The sequence below is a fragment of the Piliocolobus tephrosceles genome, chromosome 7, assembly GCF_002776525.5.
Source record: "Piliocolobus tephrosceles isolate RC106 chromosome 7, ASM277652v3, whole genome shotgun sequence".
Classification (NCBI taxonomy): domain Eukaryota; kingdom Metazoa; phylum Chordata; class Mammalia; order Primates; family Cercopithecidae; genus Piliocolobus; species Piliocolobus tephrosceles.
The window spans coordinates 106,305,591-106,312,241 of record NC_045440.1 but is presented as its reverse complement, the minus strand read 5'-3'; the positions used below and the strand labels follow the sequence as shown (position 1 = coordinate 106,312,241).

The following is a 6,651-nucleotide window of genomic DNA, read 5'->3' as shown; positions in this document are numbered from 1 at the left end:
GTATATAGAAACCACAAGAAAAGTGTCTAGCATATAGTTACCTTTGATAAAGTATACGTAATATAAGCATAAGCCAGTATTATGGTTTGGATCATATTTGTATGTTGATAAGAGCAACTTCAACAAGATAAAAGTTTATATATCTTTCAGGGGCCAGATGCGGTGGCTCACGCCTGTAATCCCAGCACTTTGGAGGCAGAGGCGGGCAGATCACCTGAGGTCAGGAGTTAGAGACCAGCCTGGTCAACATGGTGAAACCCCATCTCTATTAAAAATATAAAATTAGCAGGGCGTGGTGGCAAGTGCCTGTAATCCCAGCTACTTGGGAGGCTGAGGCAGGAGAATCGCTTGAACCCAGGAGGCGGAGGTTGCAGTGAGCCAAGATCAAGCCATTGCACTCCACCCTGGGCAAAAAAGTGAAACTCTGTCTCAAAAAAATAAATAAATAAATAAAGTTTATATATCTTTCAAATAAAAGAAGTCAGAGCTAGGCAGCCCAGGGCTGGTATAGCAGCTCCTTGGTCACTGGGGGCGGAAGCGCCGTCTTCCTCCACCCCTCCACCACCACTGAATACATGCTTTATATCCTCAAACTTCAAGATGGCTGCCAAAGCTCACATATGCATTGTAAGCACCAGAAAGCAGGATGGGAGAAGGGTAAATAAGGACATACCTCACAGCCACATCAATACCCTGTAAGAAACCTTCCCACGGGGCCCTGGATAGTTCTTTTATTTGCATCTCTTTGGCTACAACTTAGTCGCATGGCCACACATAGCTGCCAGGGCTACTGGAAAATGTATTTTCACTGGATGTGTACACTGCAAATAAAGCTGGAATTCCATTACAAAAGAAGAAAGGAAAAATGGATATGGGCCTTTTGCAGTTATTTAACATCTCCAAATTTTAGTTTTTTCCTTTTAAAGTGGGAACAATAGTACATGCCTCATACAGCTGTCTGGAAGATTACATGAAGAAAGCTTAAAAACTGCTAGCACAGCCGTGACACACACTAAGTAAATATTAGCTGTTATCACAAGAAGGAAAAAATGTATCTCTGCATGCTTTTAAAAATAAGATACACAAAACCAAATGGAACAAAAAGAAGGAAAAATATTCCCGCACAAAATACTGAGTAACTTCAGAGAGAAACCTACTCTATCTGTGGGTTTTTTCTACCTTTTCGTTGCTTTGGCCTTCTTTATCTCAACTGATTCTCAGCTGACAAAGTTCCAGTTTTAAATATCATATCACCCCGCTTTGCTGCTTACAAAGGGCCACTGTGTCTGGGTGGGCCACCTCAAACTCACTGTTCTGGATCTTTCCAGTCTCGCCCACCACCAACTGCTGTCCAACTGTGCCCAGTGTTCTCACCCAGTGGTTCATAAACCCGGCTGACCTTAAGACTCACTTACCTGAAGAGTTCTGTAAAAATACAGACTCCAAGTTCCCACCCCAGGAATCAGCCCGAAACATTCCCCTACAACCGCTTCAGCTGTGTCAGACTGGCTTGGAGTTTTCTTGGACTAAGTAACTCAGCAACTTGAATGTTTATAGAGTACAGACAAATATATCTTGTAACACAAACTAAGTGTTACCAGGAGCCAGGCACTGATCTAAAGCACTTTACATGGACTAACTCATTTAAGTTCTATTATTCCCCTTTATATAGATTAGGAAACCAAGGCACAGAGAAGATAAGCGACTTGCTCAAGGTCACACAGCAAATGGGGAACTGGGAGCTGAGATTTAAGCCTCAGCCTGTACACTTCACCTGTATGCTCTACCACCCTCCAGTCTATATTAAACAGTTAAGGCACTCCAATACAAATTACAAAAAAAATTTAACAGACTTCTTCCTAGCATTTATTAAATAAACTGACAAATATTCTTATATCAATTGATATTATTCTTATGATTATTTGTTTTCCCAAGAACTTGTGGCACAGACAAGTCTGTTATAAAAGTATTTCAGGCAGTCATCAAAATGGTGTTAAAATTATATTTTTATGTGTGCATAGGTACACAATGATGCTCTTTATGTAAAGAAATACATCTGCACAAACATATACACACATATATACTGTACATGCCCATAGACAGTCTCAGGGGAAACAGAGAAGTGTGACAGTTAATTCCAGGAGGTAACATTTTGGCGGATATTTCTTTCCCTCTTTAAATTTATCTGAAATAAACATTTGAATTTTGTGCCTTTTCCACTCCCAACACTGCTGGGCCTTCAGGTCTCTGTTGAGCAGCGGATGCGGGTCTCTGTTCCACAGGATGGGGTTTGTTGTTAAAGTGGTTAAGAATAAGGCCTACTTTAAGAGACATCAAGTGAAATTTAGAAGACTACGAGAGGGTAAAACTGATTACTATGCTCAGAAACGCTTGGTGATACAGAATAAAAATAAATACAACACACCCAAATACAGGATGATAGTTTGTGTAACAGAGATATCATTTGTCAGATTACTTATGCCTGTATAGAAGGGGATGTGACAGTCTGCAGCATATGCACATGAACTGCCAAAATATGGTGTGAAGGTTGGCCTGACAAATGATGCTGCAGCATATTGTACTAGCCTGCTGTTGGCCTGCAGGCTTCTCAATAGGTTTGGCATGGACAAGATCTATGAAGGCCAAGTGGAGGTGACTAAAGATGAATACAATGTGGAAAGCATTGATGGTCAGCCACGCGCCTTTACCTGCTATTTAGATGCAGGCCTTGCCAGAACTACCACTGGCAATAAAGTTTTTGGCACCCTGAAGGGAGCTGTGGATGGAGGCTTGTCTGTCCCTCACAGTACCAAATGATTCCCTGGTTATGATTCTGAAAGCAAGGAATTCAGTGCAGAAATACACGGGAAGTACATCACGGGCCAGAATGTTGCAGTACATGTGCTACTTAATGGAGAAAGATGAAGATGCTTACAAGAAACAGTTCTCTCAATACATAAAGAACAGTGTAACTTCAGACATGATAGAGGAGATGTATAAGAAAGGTCATACTGCTATATGAAATAATCCAGTCTATGAGAAGAACCCCAAGAAAGAAGTTAAAAAGAAGAGGTGTGGCTAGGTGCGGTGGCTCACACCTGTAATCCCAGCACTTTGGGGAGCTGAGGTGGGTGGATCACCTGAGGTCACGAGTTCGAGACCAGCCTGGCCAACATTCTGAAACCCCATCTCTACTAAAAAAAATTAAAAATTAGCCAAGCATGGTGTCAGGCGCCTGTAATTCCAGCTAGTTGGGAGGCTGAGGCAGGAGAGTTGCTTGAACCTGGGAGGTGGAGGTTGCAGTGAGCCAAGACCATGCCATTGCACTCCAGCCTGGGAACAAAAGCTAAACTCCGTCTCAATAAAAAAGAAGAGGTGGAACCATCCCAAAATGTCCCTTGCTTGGAAGAAAGATTGGGTAGCTCAAAAGAAGGCAAGCTTCCTCAGAGCTCAGGAGTGGACTGCTGAGAGCTAAATCAAACAACTTTCTGTGAGGATTTTTCAGATAAACACAATAAACTTATTGACAGCAAAAAATAAAAACAAAAACAACACCCCCAAATTTGAATTTTGTTTAATAAAAAATTCCTAAATTTAAAAAATAAGATGTTGTATGTATTTTGAAGCAAAAGCTTTGTGAAATAATAAATAATGCCTGTCTGTTTCCTTGGAGAGCCTTGCAAACCCTTCATTTAAAATTTCTCCACCCTGGCTAACATGGTGAAATCCTGTCTCTTCTAAAAATCCAAAAAAAAAAAAAAAAAAAAATTAGCTGGGCGTGGCGGCAGGCGCCTGTAGTCTCAACTACTCAGGAGGCTGAGGCAGGAGAATTGCTTGAACCTGGGAGGCAGAGGTTGCAGTGGGCCGAGATCGCGCCACTGCACTCCAGCCTGGGTGACAGAGTAAGACTCTGTCTCAAAAAAAAAAAAAATTTCTCATCCTGGGCAATACAGTGAGACCTTGTTTCTACAAAAATAAAAATAAAAAAATTAGTCAGGGGCCGGGCACGGTGGCTCACGCCTGTAATCCCAGCACTTTGGGAGGCCGAGGCGGGCAGATCACAAGACTAGGAGTTCGAGATCAGCCTGGCCAATATGATGAAAACTCCATCTCTACTAAAAATGCAAAAAAAATTAGCTGGACATGGTGATGTATTCCTGTAATTCCAGCTACTTGGGAGGCTTAGGCAGGAGAATTGCTTGAACCTGGGAGGCAGAGGTTGCAGTGAGCCAAGATCGTGCCACTGAACTTCAGCCTGGGCGACAGAGTGAGACTCTGTCTCAAAAAAAAAAAAAAAAAAAAATTAGGCATGGTGGTGTGCACCTGTAGTCCCAGCTACTTGAGAGGCTGAGGTGGGAGTATTGCTTGAGTCCTGAAGGCGGAGGTTGCAGTTAGCCAAGATCCTGCCACTGTACTCTAGCCTGGGGAACAGAGCGAGACCCTGTCTCGAAGTAACATTTCTCCTTCAAGATAGTTTAGAATGAAATTTGGTGGACATACGGGATTACCAGTGCACTTGCACAGTGCTGAGGCCATTGGTTTTAGAGTCTAACAGATGTGGGTTTAAATTCTGGCTGTGAAGTTTCCTGGCTGAGCGACAGACTTCTGAACTGCCCAGGTCACTGAACTGCCCAGCCTCACTCATGCACTGTCTGTGTAAAGGTTCAAGGGCCTGGACATTTAGCAGGCTGAACATGTGTATCTCGGTAACTGATACAAGGTAACCATATGGTTAGCAAGAGTCTGTCATCATCAGAACATAACTCAGTGTTTTTAAATGCCAATCACAAAACTGGCATTTTTGGATAATAATAGAAGTTATAAATAATAATTTACTATTGAAAGCTCAGCTTCCACTCTTTCAAAGACATCTGAGAAATGGAAAACGTCACCCTGACCTCAGGGATCCAGCTGAAGTTGGTTTAAGAAATTGTTTCTAGGCTGGGTGCAGTGGCTCATGCTTGTAATCCCAGCTCTTTGGGAGGCTGAGACGGGTGGATCACTTGAGGTCAGAAGTTCAAGACCAGCTTGGCCAACGTGGTGAAACCCTGTCTCTACTAAAAATACAAAAATTAACTGGGTGTGGTGGTGCACACCTGTAATCCCAGCTACTCAGGAGGCTGAGGCAGGAGAATCGCTTGAACCCGGGAGGTGGAGTTGGCAGTGAGCCGAGATCATGCCATTGCACTCCAGCCTGGGCAACAGAATGAGACCCTGTCAAAAAGAAGGGAGGGAGGGAGGGAGGGAGGAAAGAAGGAAGGAAAAGAAAGAAAAAAAAGAACGTTTCCAGTTTGATGCATATATATTATTAGGAGAGGGCAAAAGTCTGTCCTCTTCTGAACTTTCTGTTTTCCAAGACAGACTTATCTGCAGTCATACTTGGCCTTATCTCCCTGTGATGATTCATTTTGGATACAAACTTAACTGGGCCATAGGGCGACCAGATATTTGATCAAACATCATTCTGGGTGTGTTTGTATGTTTCTGGATGAAATCAACATTTGATAAAGCAAAGCAAAAATGCAGAGGAAAAAAAGGGGAAAAAAAGAAAATAGTCTTGGAATTGGTAGACCGAGTACAGCCAATTGTCCTCCCTAATGTGGGTTGGCCTCATCTAATCAATCGAAGGCCTACATGGAACTCCCTACGGCAAGTAAATGGGAACTCCTCCTGCGTAACTGTCTTCCAGCTAGGATGCTGGATTTTTTCCTGCCTTTGAACTCATTCTGAAACATCAACTCTTCTTAGGGTTCAAGCCTGCTAACATTGAGACTGGAGCTACATCGTCAGTTCTCCCGGCTCTCCAGCTTGCCAACTGCGACCTTAGAGCTTGTCAGCCTCTATAACCACTTGAGCCAATTCCTTACAATAAATCTCTCTCTGTGTCTCTCCCTCTCTCCATAAACACACACACACACACACACACACACACACGCACTCTCTCTCTCTCTCTCTCTCCCCTATATTTTTTCTGGGGAACCCTGACTAACGCACTCCCTTTCTGCTGTCTCTGGATGGGGCTGTCTCCATCCTACCCTCAGGCATTGCCACCCCCTGTGCCTGAATGGTGGCTCTTAAGGCCTTTTTCTCCTAATTCTAGTTCATCTGGCTTCCTCCCCAAATGCTGCTGAAACTGCTTTCTGAGAGGTCACCAGTGACTCTCTTATTGTCAAATCCAGGGCTCAGCCTTATCTTCCTGGACCTTGCTCTGTCAGACATCACTTCCTGCATGTCTCCAGGCACCGTTCTTTGTGTCTATAAATGTGCTACTACAATTTCCAGTAGCCTTGAGTCACTCTCTAGCAATGACAGCATTTCTGGAATCCCAACTTCTTACTGGTCAGGAGTTTGGTTTCTGGAACCTTAAGCTCTCAGTTCTGCCACTTCTACCTGCACGACCTTTGGCAATTTGCTTAACCTTTCTATGCCTCAGTTTCCTCATCTGTAAAACAAGGCTGTGGATAATGTCTACCTCTCAGGTTGTTGTGAGAAATTGATGCATTAGAGCTTCATCATATAGAAAGAGGTTTGTAAATGTTAACTATTATCTGAGTGCAGTCTCACCTCCCTTTCACTCCTCAATATACCAGATCCTGTCTCAGGCCCTACCACTCCTGAGTAACCACTTCATCAGGTCACCCATGACCTATT

At 43.3% G+C, this 6,651-nt stretch overlaps 1 pseudogene; it reads left to right on the top strand.

The window, feature by feature from the left end:
• The first annotated feature begins 2,274 nt into the window (after window positions 1-2,274).
• On the top strand, window positions 2,275-3,475 carry LOC111551543 (annotated as a pseudogene).
• Window positions 3,476-6,651: the final 3,176 nt, after the last annotated feature.